Genomic DNA, 20,526 nt, shown 5'->3' on the forward strand with positions numbered 1-20,526 from the left:
GCAGCTTGGATGCAGGGCACCAAGTCCCCAGGCTGCACACAGCAGGGTGGCCCTAGACCCGACCAATGTAACTAACCATTCTTTCCTCCTAGGCCTCCAGGCCTGTAATGGAAGAGGCTGCTGTGAAGGTCTCTGTCATGCCCTGGAGACATATTCTCCATTGTCTTGCTGATTAACATTTGGCTCTGATATGATTTGGCTGTGTCCCCATTCAAATCTCAACTTCAATTGTATCTCACAGAATTCCTACATGTTGTGGGAGGGACCCAGGGGAAGGTAATTGAATCACGGGAGCCAGTCTTTCCTGTACTGTTCTCATGATAGTGAATAAGTCTCATGAGATCTGCTGACTTTATCAGGGGTTTCCACTTTTGCTTCTTCCTCATTTTTCTCTTGCTGCCACCATGTAAGAAGTGTCTTTCACCTCCTGCCACGATTCTGAGGCCTCCTCAGTCATGTGAAACTGTAAGTCCAATTAAGCCTCTTTTTCTTCTCAGTCTCAGGTATGTTTTTATTAGCCGTATGAAAACGAACTAATACAGGCTCCTTGTTACTTACACAAATTTCTACAGCAGGCTTGGATTTCTCCTCCAGAAAATGAGTTTTTCTTTCCTATTGCATCTTCCGCCTGCAAATTTTCCAAACTTTTATGCTCTGCTTCCTCTTGAACACTTTGCTGCTTAGAAATTTCTTCTGCCAGATACCCTAAATCATCTCTCTCAAGTTCAAAGTTCCTCAGATCTCTTGGGCAGGGGCAAAATGTTGCCAGGCTCTTTGCTAAAGCATAGCAAGAATCACCTTTATTCCAGTTCCCTACAAGTTCCTCATCTCCATCTGAGACCACTTCAACCTGGACTTCATTGTCCATGTCACTATCAGCATTTTGATCAAAGCCATTCAGCAAGTCTCTAGGAAAGTCCAAACTTTTCCATATTTTCCTGTCTTGTCTGAGCCCTCCAAACTGTTCCATCCTCTATCTGTTACTCAGTTCCAAAGTTGTTTCCACATTTTCAAGTATCCTTATACCAGCACGGCACTCTCTGCAGTACCAATTTGCTGTATTAGTCTGTTCTCACACTGCTATATAGAAATACCCAAGACTGGGTAATTTATAAAGGAAAGAGATTTAGTTGATTCACAGTTCTGCATGGCTGAGGAGGCCTCAGAAATCTTACAATTATGGCAGAAGGAGAAGCAAACACATCCTTCTTTGCATGGCAGCACAGAGAGAAATGCTGAGCAAATGGGGAAGCCCCTTATAAAACCATCAGATCTTATGAGAATTCACTCACTATCATGAGAACAGCATGAGGGAAACTGCCCCATGATCCAATCACTTCCCATTGGGTCCCTCCCATGACATACAGGGATTATGGGAACTACAATTCAAGATGAGTTTTGGGTGGAGATACAGCCAAACCATATCAGAAGCATACATGAATGGTATCTCCTGAAGTTCTGCAATATGTCAGTCTCAGTAAACCTTACATAGAGCAATAAACTTAAATATGGTTGGCACTCAGTATATGTTTACTAAATTTTGTCCAACCTCCATAAGGGATATGTCTTCCTAACTTTTATTGAGATAAGGAAAATTAAGGCTGGTAGAAGCCTGTAATTGGGAAGATCTCTATAAAATATTGTTGTATTTTTGTCTCTCCTTTAAAATGAAAGCAAATATTGTAAATATTATGTTCAGCAGATTTTAACCACTTGATCATTTTGGGCTTTAAAATGTATAATATAATAGAACTATGTGTTATTCTATATAATTTTGCCAGAAAAAAAAAGTTTCTATTATATATAACTTAGTTCTCAGTCTAAGTCAAGTAGTTACATCGAGTCAAATCTCAATTTCTATAAATCAGTATATAAAAATTAGTATGAGGGGGAAACGTTTCTGAATTTGATCACTTGTTCTCTTTCTCTCTCTCTCTCTCACACACACACACACACACACACACACCACACACACACACCCCACCTTTCACTTGCATAACAATAGAGGAAGAAATGAGAAAAGCAAACCTTACTTGCTTGCTTGTCAGAAGCTATGGAAGAACATATAATAAATATCTGGGCCTGATGCCCATGCTAGGGATGCTGCTATTGGAGAAGTGCCATTGCCATTCAATAATGCCCTAAGGAGGAATCCTATTCATCTGGCTCTCTCGAGACAGGAAATGTGGGAACTGATATAGCCAAGCTGCAGACTAACAGAAGCCATTAATCCAGTGCCTGTCATAAACCTCATCTATCTGGAGTCTATGAAAGGGAAGTCTGGATCCTTGAGAGTCTTCTACCTCAGAGGTAGGTGTGGAAGGAAGCTGGGCAATTGGTGCCATTTTGCTTTTCTTTTCTTTTTTAGCCTCTCACTACTAAATAGGTTTTTCTTTATTTAAGCTTGTATTCAAGAGCACTTAATTTAGTTGGATCATTGGCAACTGTCTATAAACTGCCAAACTTAGTACAAAAAAAAAATCATTCCATAAGAATCCTGGGTGTTAATACTTAACGCATCGTTAGTTTGTTTTGAGTCTAGCTTGATCATGAATACTCATGCCTAGCAGAAATTTGAGAATGAAGGGAGAAAATCCTTCTGATCCTGCATCTTAAATGGTTACATATAAAACAAATTGGCTTGCTTGCATGTGCTTTTATTATCCTGTGCCTCCAAGTTACTCAGCCTCCAGTGTAAAACCTTAAACAAACACAAAATTTGTCACAATTTGATAAGCTCTGAGCCCATATGTTCATACTTCCATCAAAAGTACAACAGACTTAAAATTTAATTTATATGCCTGACAAAACAGTTTAGTTCTCTGTGTTTTATTTTCTTCATGTGACAGTTGTTTTTATTTTCACAGTCAATTTTTCAAAGATGAATTCTGGCTGTTCAACAGCAAAGAAGAGTGAATCTGAACAATACCAACAGATAAGTTTGAGAAAGATGCAGCCTCAAAAGTAGAAGTGACACAAAGGCACATTCAGGGAGACGTGAGAGGCCAAATTACACATCAAATTGTAAAAGCTGCAGATGGAAATTGCCAGTCACCAGGAGGGAGGGAGAGACAGGAAGGGAGAATGCCCAACAGCAGCTTTGACAAGCGTAGCCTATCAATTTCACCAGACAATTATAGGATCTGTAGGAATCTTGTTGGCTTGTTCATTTTCCGGTACACCCTCTTTATTTCTCAGGAAGTCCTGACCTGGGGTAATGACTGCTTGTAGTGTAAACAGCCCATCAAGGAGTCCTGTTCCTGTTTTAGTTGCCCATGGTGTGACTGTGACTCCACAATTAACCACAAAGACAAGATGAGAGACACCCAAGAAGAGCACAAGCTTCTGGCATCTCCCTGGAAAATCAACTTTATCCTCTCTAGCCAAAATGGATTATTAAAGGAGTTTTTTTTTTTTTTTTTAACTTGGTATTTTCCCAGTGTAGGCAGTAGTGATTTCCAGCAGACCAGTCAACATTAAATCTGAGGTTGAATGAGAGTGATCACGTTTGACACCAGAAGAAGAGTTAGGTTCCAGCCTGGCTATTCTTATACCAATTTAAAAATATTAATTGGTTTTCTTGGGAGAGGAGATGTGGGAATTGCTGTAGCCGAGCTGCAGATGAAGAGAAGCTATTAATCCAGTGTCGATCATAAATTTCACCTATCTGGAACTTCAAAAACGAAGTTCTTAAAAATGTTGTTAGTAGAAAGGATTTATTTGAGAAGGGGCGACCATAGCAGATATGCTTAATTACTTTGATTTCATGAAATTCTATTTATCTGATAAAAAGTTTAACCCCCAAATTGATTGTAATTCTAAGGATTTAAACCATTCAGTTAACCTAAGATTTTAACAGTCGTTTGAAATTTTGACTTGACAGGACTGAAACGGAAGTGCAAAAACTTGAACTTGAAAATCTACCATAAAATAAATTAATGCTTTCAAAAGAAGGAAAGCAGGGGGTTTAAATTCCAATTTTTTTTTTAATTTTAACGTTTTATTTTGTGCCTCTTACTCCCTTGCCACAAATTAAAACATTTTGTTTTCAGCCTCTTTTTTTATTAAAAAATGTGTTTGTGATATCTCGTTGCCACCCTTAATCCCACACATCACTCACCTATTTTGTTCGTTGCTTTCTAATTCTTAAAGATGAAAAGGGAAAATGATGTGTAGTGTGTAGTTCTGATGTAAGTAGGTGAGAAGAGCTGAATAACTACTCACCATGATCTCATCAAATGTCACATGTCTGATAATATTAATGGTGAGAATGTATGGAGGTTTACAATGTGCCAATTACTTTTGTATGTATTTACATGAACAATATTAGTTTATTAGATGCATCCAAACAACTACTCTATGAGGCAGAAATTAAAAGCTGGACAGAGAGACGTTAAGTAACACGCCCAAGGTCACACAGTTAGTAAGAGATAAGAGCAAGGCCGGGCGCGGTGGCTCAAGCCTGTAATCCCAGCACTTTGGGAGGCCGAGGCGGGCGGATCATGAGGTCAGGAGATCGAGACCATCCTGGCTAACCCGGTGAAACCCCGTCTCTACTAAAAAAAAAAAATACAAAAAACTAGCCGGGCGAGGTGGTGGGCGCCTGTAGTCCCAGCTACTCAGGAGGCTGAGGCAGGAGAATGGCGTAAACCCGGGAAGCGGAGCTTGCAGTGAGCTGAGATCTGGCCACTGCACTCCAGCCCGGGCAACAGAGCAAGACTCCGTCTCAAAAAAAAAAAAAAAAAAAAAGAGATAAGAGCTGGCCTTTAAGCCTAGGGTCTGACTCTAGAGTTCTTGTCCTTAAGCATAAAGCAACATCATTCTTCCAGCAATTTTTGTGATGTGTGAATATCATATTATATTTATAAATAGCTAACTTTAAAGATAGGGGAAAAAGGTATGATTTTACTGTTTCTCTCAAATAAAAATTGTTTGCAATTTTAGATCATATACAGAATTGGTGGCACACATAATTATGATTGTGCTGTTTGATAATAAGGTATAAGATAAAAAGCATTCATTTTCTCTAACAGAAATGATTTGTTTTCATTTTTCACAGTTTTACAGTAATTATCATCAGTGTTAGTGTTGACAGTTTTCCCTGATATTATGAACTGTTTTGTCAATCTTATCATTACCCATAGACTTTTAAAAAGACCATTGTTCAAATCTAAATGGAGAAAGAGAGAGTGAGCTTTATTATGCTTTCAAATGGACCGTTTCCACATATCCCCAGGCCAAAATTACAAGTACTGCACTCTCTTCTTGTCATTCATCAATCCATTCATTCATTTACTCTTTCTTTCATTTAAAAAATGTGTATCATACTGTTTTTATATTAGTCGTATGAGCAAACGTTCTCCCTACTTTCACAAGTCTCTCTAAAGTGGGAGAGATAAATGTTGATTTAAAAAATCTACTATATAACCACAAGCTGTGATACATGTTATTTAGAAAAATAGCTGATATTGTGAAAACATGCACTCGAAGAACCTGGCCTGATCTGAAAATCTCAAGAAGATCTGTATTCATTTTCTAGAGCTGCTGTAACAAATTACTACAAACTGGTGACTTAAAACAACAGAAATGTATCCTCTCACAGTTCTGGAGGCCAGAAGTCCGAAACGGGGTGTCAGCAAGCTTGGTTCTTTCCGGAGCTCTGAGAAGACTATTCCATCCCCTCTTCTAGCTTCTGGTGGTCACTGGCATTCTTCGTTGTTTTTTGATTTGTAGACACAATGCCCCAATCTCTGCCTTCATTTTTACATGACATTCTCCCCTGGATATATCTGTATGTTTGTGTCTAAGTGTTCCTTTTTAAAAGGACATCAGTCATCTTGATTACATATGCAGAGACTCTATTTCCAAGTAAGGTAACATTCCTTGGTACTGGGAGTTAGGACTTAAGCATATCTTTTGAGGGATGCAACTCAACCAACAACAGCTTCCTTGAGTCAATGACACTGGAGCTGAGATGATTAGAATCGAAGGAAGACAGGACTTTGCAAAGAGAATGGGACATGTAAAGGCCCCAAAACAGGAAGGAGCATCCTGTTTAAAGACTGGAGAGAAGGTCACAGAGACAAACACACGCACAGGGAAACACAGGAGCAAAAAGTCTCAAGGAGTCACCCATGGTGCTGCTTATCTGCTCCCACGCAGACTCCCCTCCATGAGGCATGGACATCACAAACCTAATCACCTTTGCTCCAGGTCTACCTCCACTGACCAGCCAGCACCCTCATGTGCCCTTGAGCCAAAAGAGAAGCAAACACTCCTCTCTTCTGGGCTAGACTTTCGGAGAAAAAGTCTATGTGATAAAGAATCCTTCAGGGCCAAAGCTTGGGTTGTGCTACATGAACATAAGGTTTGGGAGAAGGCTTGTGTTAAATCATAGCTTTGTGCAGCCTTGGGTAAGTGCACGATTCTGAGCCCCAATTTTTTCATATAAAAGGTGAGGTGATTATAGCGTCTGCATAGTATTCAAGTATTTTGTAAATTTCAACAATAAGGAGAAAGAATGCTATTGGAATAGGGAAGATGAAAAATCCTTGGCCTTTTACGCCTAGCATAGTTCATCCGAATTACTTCACAGTAACAGAAGGAGCTGGGTGGGGTATGCGGGGAAACTATTAATAGCATTCCCCAGTCTGTGTACCGTGGAGGAGGTGAGAAGGTTAATAGTAACAATAACATTTCATCTGTGCACAATGGAGAGGGTGGGAGAGCAAATATTAATCATTTTAATAATGGAATATGTTTACAGTGGTTTATGGGTAACTGTTTTCTCATATACAATCTTATGCAATGCTTGTATCTCCTATCCCACTTTTAAAATAAAACTCATGTATTTAGGGGATGAGAGAGTTTTAAAATACCAATCTCCCTATCAGCTAGCGCTTTGACTGGAGTAGTTCATCACATTAACCAATCTGGAGAAGGCTGAATGAGTGGGTAAGATGATAACCCATGAGGAGAAGGAAACCAGAATAGAGCTTCAGGCATCTACCTCCAGGAAGGTGGTGGAGACAGGGGAGAGAGGAGAAATCCCATTTTCACCCAGGACCCATCCTATGTACCCAAAGGGTCTCAGCATTTCCAGAAACAGATTCAGGTACATAATTTGTCAGAGTTATGATCAAGGTTAGGTTTATCCTGCTGAGGGCCACACAGTGTGCATCATGCAATGGCCACAAAGCGCTGGAGAATGAGCTGCACACTCACCTGAGACACATTCCCCAGAGGGTTTGCAATGAACCATGTGAGGCATCCAGGAGGACTTTTTGATCCCTCAATGAGATGGACCTTGTTACCTCATATATCTTTTCAAAATGTTTTTATGCACGTATGTAAATATAGGTCCACATAGATATTCGTGCACATGTGCATATATATATATATATATAATCTCTTTAGTTTTTTACATGAATGACATTATACTTTGGACTTCATTCATCATCTTGCTCTTGAAATGTTTTGAGGTGCAACTAGCCTCGTTGGTTCATCTACATCTTCCTATGTGTTTTTAAACTCTTGCATAGTAATTTAAAGACTGGACATACCATTTTATTATGCTGGTCCCTTTTTTATTTTAGTTTTTTAAGTTTTTTGTAGGGACAAGGTTTCATTCTGTCACCCAGGCTGGAGTGCAGTGGTGCCATAATAACTCATTGCACCCTCAACCTTCTGGGCTCCAATGATCCTCCCACCTCAGCCTCAGAAATACCATGCCTAACAATATTTGTGCAAACAGGGTTTCATAATGTTGCCTAGGCTGGTCTCAAACTTCTGGTCTCAAGTGATCCCCTCGCCTCAATCTCCAAAAGTGCTGGGATTACAGATGTGAGCCACTGTGTCTAGCCCAAGGTGTTCCCCTTTACATGGACAGTGCATTGTTTCTAATTTTTCACTATGACAGTGTTGCACAGGTGTGGTCAATATCGTCATGAAGTCTCTCATTATTATCTTTTAACATAATATATAACTTACATAGTTATCTTGCTGATTTTTTATTTTCACTCTGCTAGAGTATATACTCCAGGAAAGCAAGGATGTTTGTTTATTCTATCCTCAGCTCTATCTCCAGCCCCTAAAGCTGTGTATGCAGTGAATATTCATTGAACAAATGTGCTATAGCCATATTCTGCAGCCACATACAGTTATGGTGTAACTATTATCCTCTTAATAGGAGGACAACTCTCTGAGGGCATGGACACCCTCAGAGTATTTTAGCTGCAGTGCCTGGCACAATGCCCTGCTTAGAGTGGGAGCTTTATACATTTTAGGAACAAACAGTAACAGGTACTGTTTAATACGTCATCAGATCAATGTGGCTCTGCATCTCAGCTCAACTTACTGATCCCATTGTTCTGATGAAACATCCACCTAAAAAGGATTACCATCAGCTTGTGTCTAGTCCTATCACCACCTCCCTTGCTTCCACTCTGGTCTAAGCTGCTACCATTCTTAAGCTGAACCATTAAGTTCACTTAATTCCACCCTTATGCTCAGTCTTCTCCTTTTACTAGAGCAGTCAGAGCAAAATGTTAAAAGCTAAGTCAGATCAGGGCACTGCCCCTCTCAACTCCTCCTGTGGCTTCCTACCCACTCTGAGTAAAAGCTTAAATCAATGCAAAATGGCCTAAAAAGCGCAGCATGGTCTGCACACAACGTCCTCCCATTAATGTCTGCCCTCTAGTTGGCTGCTGTCCTAGCTCACTCATTCCTCCAGCCTCCCTGGCTCCCTGAAGTTCCTGGAACTTGGACGTCTCTGCTCACTGTGGAGCTCTTGTACTACTTCCTCACTACCCTGGCACGCTTTCCCCCCAGGCATCAGCCTTTAATCAAATAGCAGCTACTTAGGCTTTCTCGGATCTAAAATCACAACCCCACCTGGATCCTTCCTGTCGACCTCTGTTTGGTATTATTATTTCCCATAGCACATTATCATAATCTAGCACAGTATATTTACTTAGCATGCTTATTGTGTGAGTCTCCAACTAACATAGTAGCTCCCTGAGCCAACAATGTATGTCTGTTTTATTTATTCACCGCTGTATCTTCCATACCAAGTACAGTGCTTGGCAGCTATGCAGTGTTCAATACATATTTGTTGAAGAAGCTGATTTTAGAACAGAGCACTTATTTGACACATATCATGCTAAACGCTTTACCCGCCTTATTCCATGTATCTATCGCCACCATCCTTTAAGGGTAGGACTATAGTGATATGGTTAAGAAAATGGGTCCTAGAGTCTAACAGCTTAGATTAAATCCTGTCCCCATTGCTTACCAACACTGAGCAGAAGGTCAATCATTTGTCTTCACTAAGTCTTTGTTATGTGAATGATTAAAAGGGAAATATTAATGATTATTATTTATTATTAGTTGCATTTAATCAGACTCTATGAAGCAACCAGTGCAACATCATAAGAAAGTTTTCAACCACAACACTAGATTTAGGCACGAAATCCCCTCTTATTTAATTATCTATCTCATGTGATCATTTTACGATGTAATAGTTATGTTGTGCATACGGTTTTGCAGGATTAAAGCACTCCCTTGTCTGAACCCTATTTCACATAGGAAAAATATTAACTGCTAGTTTATAACCACCCTAAGAAATGGGATTTCTAAGTGAAAAGCCCTAAGCGATTAATTCAATCAGTGCTCAGAACATTATAATGATGAACGATACATAGCCTTGTGTTAAATCTTAATAATGCTCTGGACAGCAAATGTGTTTAATAGCCTTACACTTGTCTTCTAGAGAACATGTCTTGTTTGTAAGCCATCTGAGAGTTCTAAAGGCAATAATAGGTATGAAAAAGAGTGTTGTGTTTCTGGTCCTAAGGGAAAGGCAAGGACCATGCAGCGGTTAAAACAAATGTTTTGGAATCAGGCTGAACTGATTTTAAATTTTGTCAGACACATCACAGGCTCTCAAAAAACATTAATTGCGTCAATTAATGTCTCCTAGGCATACAAGTTGCATGACATTGGGCAAATTTAAAAGTTTTAATTTTCTCTTTTGCGTAACTGAAAAATGATATCTACCTCATGAATTTGTTTTAATCAGTTAATACATGTACAGTGGTAAATACTGTGCTTGGCATGTAGAAAGATGGCAATAGAGTTATTATTAAATAGCTTCTTTCCATTCTACAGTTCAGAAAATAGAACAGACTTCTCCCAAATTAAATGTTTTACCTGTCATGTGAGATATAAGAATAGACCAATTTAATACCAGTTTTACATCAGATAGAAAAATGAGCACTTTCTAAATTCTCTCCTCTTTCTGCATCTTACCTCTAACTCCAAGCTAATCAATAGTCTTGATACATCCATAATTCTTACTAAATTTTCTTACATAATATTTACTCAATTCTTCTTTATTGCCAGGACCACAGAGCAAATCCTCTCTCATCTTTCAAGACTCAGCTTAGCCATCCCTTCTGTTAGACATACTCTCTGTCCTTCCCAGGGAGTTGGAGCTCCTCCTCTAAGCACCAGTAGTGCCTGGTTTGCTTCTCTGTTGCAGCACTCATTACAGCTTCAGGCCTGCAGTTCATTATTTACATGTTGGTCTCTCCCAGTGGGGAAGAGTTGTAGAGAGGATTCATAAATCATATATTCAGGGCTGGAAGATGATTTTTAACACTCACCTCAGAGCATTAAAAAGATAATACATGTAAATAGATTTGCACAGTGACCAGCAGTAGTAAATGGTCAATAATGATAATTATGATGATGATTAGCAGTAGTGGCAGTATTCATCTGTCACAGTAGGAGGTGAGTAAGTGGATGAAGAATAGCAATTATCTTTACAAATGCTATGATGATCTAGAATATTATAGGCCGGGACTCCAGGGCTTTGGAGTATCAGAGATTGCTTACTATACAAAAAGAAAACAATGGCCCCAGAATCTTCTGAGATTTTAAGATATGTAAGAAAAAATTATAAGCCCTGGAGAGATTTGTTTTTCCTAACAAGGTGTCTATAGAAATAACTTAAAACTTAAAATGAGAAATTATAATTCCTAATTTTCTGTGCCAGGTAATAAAGAAAATACTGGGAGGAAAATGTGTTTCTCAAATATAAATTTCTTACATTTGGAAATATATTGCTCAATTTTTAAGTATATAAATACAATTAATATACTACAGAGTATAACATGGATAGAACAACATTTGGTTAACTCAATGATAAGTGACATGTCATGCTGTAGTGGTCTATGCTTTGGAAGAACAATATTAAAATTTTGTGGTTTTAAAGAGTTCTTTACACTTGCCAATGATAATTTCATTTTGGTTCCATTCAGGTACCCCTACAGCAAACATTTTAGAGTTCCTAATATGAGGCACTGTGCTAAGTCCTGCGGATACAGTGGTGAGCAGGACCAGGGAAATCCCTGCTTCTACAGAACAAATATGTGATAGAGACATTGAAGGGGAAAAAGTGAATATTACAGGGTATCCAATTTATTTCCTTGAGTGGTTTGTACCCTTGAGTTGGGTAAGATACGCGTGAGAGAGGCTGGCTTCCCTGAGAAAGGTAGATTTGATGGAAAACGGTGCCCCCCAACTGATTTCCAAAAAAAATGATTTATTCAAGCTCCAATCTAATTGACTGCACAGTCCCTTCATGAAAAGAGGCTGGCGTACATTCAGAAGTTTGTTCTGGCCTTGTTGATTCCAATTAAGTCAGGTTTTGCAGAGTGGACAAATGTGCTGTGACTCGCTGTGACTAATGGCTGGTTCTCTGTTCAATGAAGAGGAGAGGCACTTGAAAGCCTAAAGCATTTCAGATTAGGAACGAAGTCCCTATGTTTGCATTAATTCCAGCTTTTCATGATGTTATGTCGAAAGCAAGGCCATTGTGTTCCAGCCTCACTCCTAGTTTCGGCTGCTTGTCTACCCTTATTTTCCCTTTGCTCCACTTTCCTCACTGAATTCTTCTGTGTTGCTTCCCACCATACCCGCCACCCTGCGCCATTGCCAGAAACATTATTTTATTCTGATTACAGAAGCTATACAACAATTATAGAAATCCTAAGGAAAAGAAAAGCCTCAATTATTTTAAATTAAGATCTCTGATCATCTGCCATTCAAAAAAAAAACTACTGCTATTTGAACACGTATCTTTATATATATAAACATATATGCTATCTACTTTAAATGCCTTACATCACATTATGTTGAAGTTTATTTCTATAAAGTGCTTAGAAATTGCTTTCAAATACGGTGTGGAATAAACTTTTTAAAGTAAGTAAATCAATAAATAGTAAGAAGATGGTACTGCTTTCCCTCAAATGTGATTTCTCTAAAAGCAAACTGAAGTATTTCTAGTACAGTGTTTCTGGTACAGTTGGGCTTACAGGCTCCGGAGTAAGGCTAGCCATGTTATTATGTACTGCCTTTGCTATTTACCACCTACAGTTTTGCATAATCTGTATTTCTTCTTTTTCCTTAATATAATAGTTAATATAGATCATTTACTATAGTGCCTAGCTTATAATAAGCCCCCTGAAAATATTGCCTTTGTTATTTTGAAGCACATGGATGACTCCATTGATCTTACTGAGTTCATTGATGTTACCCTACATTCTTCCAATGTCCCTTACCAAGAGTTGTGTATCATCTTCAACCTTTCCTTCTCTCTTTGACTATTGCCCAGTAATGAGCACACTATATAGACGTTTTCTACCTTACATACTAGCTTGAGAGAAGCACTAAGAAGCTTCAGGCTCAAACGCATCCTAATTATGTCATTTTGCTAGCACTGTGACTTTGCGTAAGGGATTGACCTCCTATTACCTCAAGTATCCCATCTATAAATGGGAAGTAATAACTCCATGTATCTCATAATCTTGTTTTAAGTATGAAATGGCAGGATGCACATAAATTGCTGCACTGTACAATGGTCAGCACACACCAAGTGCTCTCTAAAGAGAAAATATTGAATGATGAAGAAAATGATAATGGTGAGATGAATAAGTTCCTTTAGCTTAGGAAAGAGAAAAGCTCTTCTACTCCTCCATCGTAATCCAAGCTTCACTTTTTATCTCTGAACATTTGCAATAGATTTCTATCAGGACCTACGCCTTTAATTTCTTTCTCTTCCATTCTGCTCTGCATATAACTTCAAGATTAGTCCTTCTTAGAAAAAAAAATAGAGCATGCTTCCTCTCTTAAAAATATTTATCACATTCCCAGTAATTATTAAACCAAATGCAAATTCACTACCTAGGCAGGCAAGACATACATAGTTTGCCTTCAGTTTATTTTTCTAACTGCACATCTATTGGTTTCTCACATTAAACTTTCCATACCAAACATAGTGATCTACAATTTATTCCTCATATTTATCTCCACTTGTCCTACCATTTTAACTTTCCTCAATCCCTCCTACTCACCCTTCATTTCCCAGCCTTAACCATAAAATCTTCTGTTTTGGTGAAGTCATCTATTTATTCAGAAGTATTTTTTCAGAATTTAGCTGTGTCCAATACTATATTAGACACTGAGATTTAACAGGGAGCCAGATATAGTCTTGGCCTCATGATACAATTCCTCTTGTTCTCAGTGTGTGTGTGTGTGTGTGTGTGTGTGTTTGTGTGTGTGTTCTTTGGCACTTAGAATATGCAGGCTTTTTTGGTAGATACGTATCATATTATCTTCAACTGTACCACAATGCCTTGCATATAATTGTGGTCTAAAAGATAGTTGGTGGTCTGATTCCTGAAGTGATTTTCCTATGGAATTTGGCCTATGTGGATAGGTTGATTACCTTCCATTCGTCAGCCTAACAGTCTTGCTTTGAAGATCCCATCAACTGTACAGAAAATGTAGGTGAGCACTGACCCCTGGGACAAAACTCAAAAAAGAATCTTCAATGTTAAAAACAGATCTGTATTGCTCTTTAATGTATTGCTATATTACATATACCATAGCACAATATAGGGAAAATACTAATAGCCACTTTCTGTTATGTAAAGTATGGAAAATTAAATGCAATTCTTTATAATAGAACTATGTAATATATCCAAAAGCTATTTTATCCAACCTTACTTTTACTTAAGTAATATTAATCAGTATACATCTTTATATTGAAATTGTTCTGCCTGTTTTAAGTAGCAGGCACACATTATTCACCTATATATAGACATTTCTGCTCATGTCTGACACCTTGAAAAGGTGGCTTTATGATAGCTTTTTTTAAAAATTCAAGGCCCTTAAAAACAGTCACCAAGGAAACAACAGAATAGGTTATATATGCTTCACTTATGCCTAAAATAGAAAATCTTGCTGTCAGTTATAAATATGTTCTATGAAAGCCACTCCCTCCAATAATTTGGGCATTTTCTTTAACTTTACATGCTAAGGTTTGTTGTTGTTGTTATTTTGGTTTGGTTTTGTTTTTAAGACAGAGTCTTGCTCTGTTTCCCAGGCTAGGGTGCAGTGGTATGATCTGGGCTCACTGCAGCCTCCGCGTCCCGGGTTCAAGTGATTCTCGTGCCTCAACCTTCCGAGTAGCTGAGATTACAGGCATGTGCCACCACGCCCAACAAATTTTTGTATTTTTAGTAGAGATGGGGTTTCATCATGTTGGCCAGGTTGGTCTCAAAGTGATCTGACCTCAAGTGATCTGCCTGCCTTGGTCTCCCAAAGTGCTGGGATTACAAGCATAAGCCATCACACCTGGTCGCCAGATTGTTTTTAGTAACTGTGCACATATACAGCAATTGCCTGCTTTAGGTGGGAGCTCTGATGCGTGCTTCTTGCTCTGCCTGACCTTGAATACATAATTGCTTCCCGCTCTGTTTGAGATTTCTCCCTCGTGTCCAATGAAGTTGACACTTCTTACTCTGCAACAGCTGTAAAATACTTTGAATTCAGAGAAAAAGGACAATAAAATAAGACTATATGACACTTAAAGACTTACTTTGTTAAATTCATCCTAGCAAAAGCCTTCTAAATCCAGACAAAAGAGTACCAATAGGCCGGGCGCGGTGGCTCAAGCCTGTAATCCCAGCACTTTGGGAGGCCGAGACGGGCGGATCACGAGGTCAGGAGATCGAGACCATCCTGGCTAATACGGTGAAACCCTGTCTCTACTTAAAAATACAAAAAACTAGCCGGGCGACGAGGCGGGCGCCTGTAGTCCCAGCTACTCGGGAGGCTGAGGCAGGAGAATGGCGTAAACCCAGGAGGCGGAGCTTGCAGTGAGCTGAGATCCGCCACTGCACTCCAGCCTGGGTGGCAGAGCAAGACTCCGTCTCAAAAAAAAAAAAAAAAAAAAAAAAAGAGTACCAATACAAGATGACTTACTCAGTGCTGAGGAGTGAAATTAAGCTTGAGACTATGATGGATGGGGGCAAGGATTAAGAAATGTCAGCACATGGCTTAAAGAATAATACATTTAATTTTATTGTTTGTTCCAGTGTTACATCAAGCTTTAACTTTTGCCTGAAATAGCCGTTCAAGGGCTCCTGCAAAATAAAAGAAATTTCCCATAATAAAACTTATTATAAATGGTCTCTGTAGAAATTACAAAACATATCATTCAATCTCGTGTTTTCCTTGGATATGGATCAGTTAATTAGACTGAACTTCATGGTAGTCATTGTTGACAGGTACATGAGCACAAAGATGAATAACACACAGTTTTACTCTTAACTGGGACTTAGTCACCTAAATAATAACTATTGAATAGTTATCATTCTGTATATATACTGGATTATGGCCACATTCTCCTAACTGTTCTTTGTATACCTGTGTTCACTTTCTTAGTTCGCTCTACCTTCTACTGCCACAGGACTATTATTAAAACCAACATTTCATCAAGTCACTCCCCTATGTGAAATCCTTCAGTGACTACACATTGATTTGTGGATGAAGTCCATATCTTTGACATAGTTTAGACTACCCTGTACCATCTGCCACTGCTTACCTCTCCAAGCTCACGTCTTGCCATTTTTCTGTTCACTCGCAAAACTCTTGCCAGTATTTCTCTCCAGAGCATCATTCTTACTCTCTTTTACCTCTAGACCTTCATGCTCAACATTCCTTCTGCCTAGAGTATTCTTTCCCACCCTAACCCTCTGCTTGCTGGTTCTTTCCTTCTTATTTTACAGATCTCACTTATATATGTCACTTTTTCTTTTTCTTTCTTTCTTTCTTTTTTTCTTTAGACAGAGGTTCATTCTGTCACCCAGGCTGGAGTGCAGTGGCATGATGTCAGCTCACTGCAACCTTGACCTCCCAGGTTCAAGTGATCTTCTCATCTCAGCCTCCCAAATAGCTGGGACTACAGGCATTTGCCACCGTGCCCGGCTAATGTTTTGTATTTTTTGTAGAGATGAGATTTCTCCATGTTGCCCAGGCTGGTCTGGAACTCCTGGACTCAAGTGATCCACCTGCCTCGGCCTCCCAAAGTGCTGGGATTACCAGTGTGAGCCACGACACCTGGCCAGTATGTCACTTTTCCTAAGGAATCTTTCCTGACTCACCGAGATTCCTGTGATGCCCATCTCTTGTCCTCTGGGTGATTATCACACTGTATTAAATTGCTGATTCCTCCTCTAGGGTGGGCAAATACGCTGTCTCTCTTGCTTAGCACTCACATGTCCTCCACCAGGCACTTCATGAATATCTGTATTTTAGTGAGTTAATAAATTGAAGAATCAGTGATGAATGCTGTAAGAAATATCTTCAAAGTGTAAATGAAAACCCAGATGAAGGAATAATTTATTCCTCCCAGGGTATGGTGAAGAGGTATGAAGAAAAGTGATATGACATGACATATGATCTGGCCCTTAAAAGATGAGTAGGATGGAGTTCACCAGGGAGTTGAGGGAGGAAAAGGGAAATCAAACAAAGAATTCCATGAGCAAAGTCAAGGGTTTGCTTAGTAGATCAGTTCTGGATGAATACTACTTGCTTTGGATCTCAACTTAGACATTACTTCTACCAAGCCTTCCTGACAGTTCCCCTTAAAGAGGTTGGATGTCTCTTGTATGTGTGCTGAGTGCTTTCTCTCTGTACTTTATGAAACATATTCCAAATGTGAAATTTTAAACCTGAGATCCAAATTATTTATCATGAGTAATAACTTTTTGGTTATATTTATATAGCATTCTTTTCATGTGAAAAAGTGTATTGACTTTAAATAATTTGTAACAACAACAACTATTATGATGATGTGAGAAAGAGAGCGACTGCATACACTACGAGAGAGAAGACAAACAAAAAGACATACAAATCTGGAAATTTACAATCCAAAAGATGCAAAATTGCTACTGTGCTGAATGTGGATATTTCACATTCATTTTTCTCTAACTGACATGTAATGGATTGAAACTTTTTGACCCTATAGCCATGCCACCACATTCCCTTTATTAAGAGAAGGTAGAACTTCAAGGTTGGACTGGCTTAAACAGCAGCCCTCTCTCCTTTATATTAAATTTTTGTGTCAAATTTATGAATACACAGTGTGACATTTTTCCTGCATGGAGAAGGGTTTAGAAAGTAACAGGATGTCACTGCAGGTGACCAGGAATAAAGTATGCAAGTTTACTTCATTCATTTTAAGCACTAATAGCATCTCATTGAAAAACATCATCTTTGGAAAAGAAGGGAGGCTTAAAGCAACTAAGAAGGCTTTGTTAGAATTGATATATCCAAATATTAATTATAGAAAAGGGTTGAAGCATTTAGCTTCATACATATGAATGTTAGCTATTTTATATAACAGTTGCTTTCACATCAAATGCAGTGGCAACAGCCATATTGGAAACCTTGAGATTAATAATTACTTTATTCAGCTTATAGCTTGGGGCAGAACCAGCTACAAAGCCAAGACCCCTGGGAATACTGACCCTGTCAATGTAGGTCCCATTTCCGCAGAAGCAGAAGCATGATTTCTTTAGTCTCTTCAGGGATCTCTGCTTTCTCTGCCCTGTCCTTTTAACACAAAGAGGTGATAAATCAGTTTCCTATTCCCTCTCCATTTAAGATGATGTTTAGTGGATAATTAGGTCATAAAAAAGAAAATATAACAATGATAATAATAACTTGCTAGTTATTTTACATACTTTAACTCATTTATTCCTTGAAACAGCTCAATGAGGTAAATACAGCACTTTTCCTATTTTACAGTGAGGAAACAGAAGCTTAGAGAGTTTAAGCAACTTCTCAAGAATATACAGCTAGGAAATTTTATTCAAAGCCGGTTTTTGATTTCAGATTCCAAACTCTTAACTGTTACTAATCACCATTCTATTTTGTAACCCCAGCTGACACCTTTGCCACCTCTGTAGCCTACCGGCAACCAGAGCTAAATCCTGCCCTCTCTTTAGGAAAATGTTATATCTAAGCCGCTTTGGAGACTGGCATGTGCATTTGAGTTGCAGCTCTGTTATTTCTTAACTGTGTAATTTTTTACAAGTTAATTAACCTCTTTGAGCCTCAATTTCCCTATCTAAAAAATAATAAAAGTAAATGTCTGCAAAGTTTAATTGGAATAGTTCAATGAGTTAATGCCATTGCCTGGTACAGAGTAGGAGCTCCATTAAGGTAGGCAATATCATTCAGGCTCAGCTCAGTGCCATCCTTTTTATGAAGTCTTCATGCTTTATCACTCCACTCTGAGCTACATTCATAGTATTTACCATTCCCTGCTTTGTAGAATTAGTTTTCTTTTTGCAGGTGTTTGTCTCCTCTTTAGGTTGGAAGCCACCTAAGGGTAGGAATGATGCACTTTTTAACATCTACCAAAAGCCAAGAAGAGTACTCAGTAGATAGTGGCCATATTTTCTTGATCACATGTGGCTACATTTCTGACAAAGAATTGTGTGGTATTTTATGATGTGAGAGTCAGTAGAAAATGTAATTGGAGGCTGGGCATGGTGGCTCACGCCTGTAATTCCAGTAATTCCAGCACTTTCGGAGGCCAAGGTGGGCAGATCTCTGGAGCCCAGGAGTTCAAAACCAGCCTGGACAGCATGGAGAAACCCCATCTCTACTGAAAATACAAAAATTAGCCAGGCATGGTGGTGCATGCTTGTGATCCCAGCTACTCGGGAGGCTGAGGCATGAGAATCACTTGAACCTGGGAGGCAGAGGTTGCAGTGAGCCAAGATTGTGCCACTGCACTCCAGCCTGAGTGACAGAGTGACATTCCATGATAAATAAACAAACAAACAAATAAATAAATAAATAAATAAATAATTAAATAAATAAAATGTAGTTGGACATCAAAACAGTATTTCTAGGATATTTTTACTTTCCTGGACAGAGTATACAACCAGGATTATAACCTAAGATCGATAGCATGAATTCATTATTTTTTTCTTCTGAAAAGTTGTTTTTTAATTTTCAATTTTTGTGGGTACATAGTAGGTATATATATAAATGAAGTACATGAGACATGTAATGTGAAATAAATACATCATGGAGAATGGGGTATCCATCCCCTCAAGCATTTCTCCTCTGAGTTACAACTCAGTTGCACTCTTAGAATCATCATTTGTAAATACTTATAAATTGATTTGATGTTTTCAATTTCTTGATTTTAATATTGCAGTGTTTGTCGTTAAAAAAGAATAATGCTATTGTTCACAATAACCAAGATATGAAATCAACCTCAGTATCCATCACCAAATAAATGGATGAAGAGAATGTAGTATAAAGTACTATTCAGCTCTTAAAAACAAAGAAAATTTTCATTTGTGACATGGATAGCCCCAGAGGACATTATATTAAGTAAAATAAGCCAAGTACAGAAAGACTAATAGTGTATGATTTCATTTATATGAAAAATCTGAAAAGGTCATACTCATAGAGTAGCAGAGAGTGGAATGGTGATTAAGGGGGCCGGTGGGTAGCCAGGTGTGGTGCCTCACACCTGTAATCCCAGCAGCACTTTGGAAGGCTGAGGTGGGCAGTTCACGAGGTCAGGAGTTCGAGACCAGCCTGACCAACATGGTGAATCTTTACTAAAAATACAAAAATTAGCCGAGAGTGGTGGTACATGCCTGTAATCCCAGCTACTCAGGAGGCTGAGGCAGAAGAATCGCTTGAATCTGGGAGGCACAGGTTGCAGTGAGCCAAGTTTGCACCACTGCACTCCAGCCTGGGCAACAGAGCAAGACTCCATCTCAAACAAATGAACAAAAAAAAAAAAGGTGGGGAGCAGGTGGGGAGGGAAGAATAGAGAGACATTGGTCAAAAGATACAAAATTTCAGTGAGTTAGGAGGTGTACATCTGGATGGAGATCTGTTGTATAACATGGTGAGTATAGTTAATAACAATGTGTTGTATACGTAAAAGTTGCTAGGAAAGTAGATTTTAAGGGTTCTCACCACAAAAAAAATGTGAGTTAATGCATATGATAATTTGCTTGATTTAGACATTCATTCTACAATTATATATATTTCAAAACATCATGTTGTACACCATAAATACATACTCTTGTCAATTAAAAAAGAAGAATGCTGAATGGGAATTTTTAGACCTGAAAACTT

General features: G+C 38.7%; 1 protein-coding gene across 5 annotated transcripts in view; it reads left to right on the plus strand.

Moving 5' to 3' along the window:
* The window catches only part of JAKMIP2 (janus kinase and microtubule interacting protein 2), a 203,721-nt gene that overhangs the window by 87,801 nt on the left and 95,394 nt on the right, over window positions 1–20,526 (plus strand). The window contains exon 2 of one of the 5 annotated variants that reach the window (XM_033180738.1): window positions 2,177–2,310. The exons of 3 other annotated variants lie outside the window; for them this stretch is intronic. The gene's annotated coding sequence lies outside the window, so the exon portion shown is untranslated. The remainder of the gene's footprint in view (window positions 1–2,176; window positions 2,311–20,526) is intronic. One more of the 5 variants, XM_033180739.1, reaches the window with a different exon arrangement.

The sequence above is a fragment of the Trachypithecus francoisi genome, unplaced genomic scaffold (genome assembly GCF_009764315.1).
Source record: "Trachypithecus francoisi isolate TF-2019V2 unplaced genomic scaffold, Tfra_2.0 Lachesis_group2, whole genome shotgun sequence".
Lineage (NCBI taxonomy): Eukaryota > Metazoa > Chordata > Mammalia > Primates > Cercopithecidae > Trachypithecus > Trachypithecus francoisi.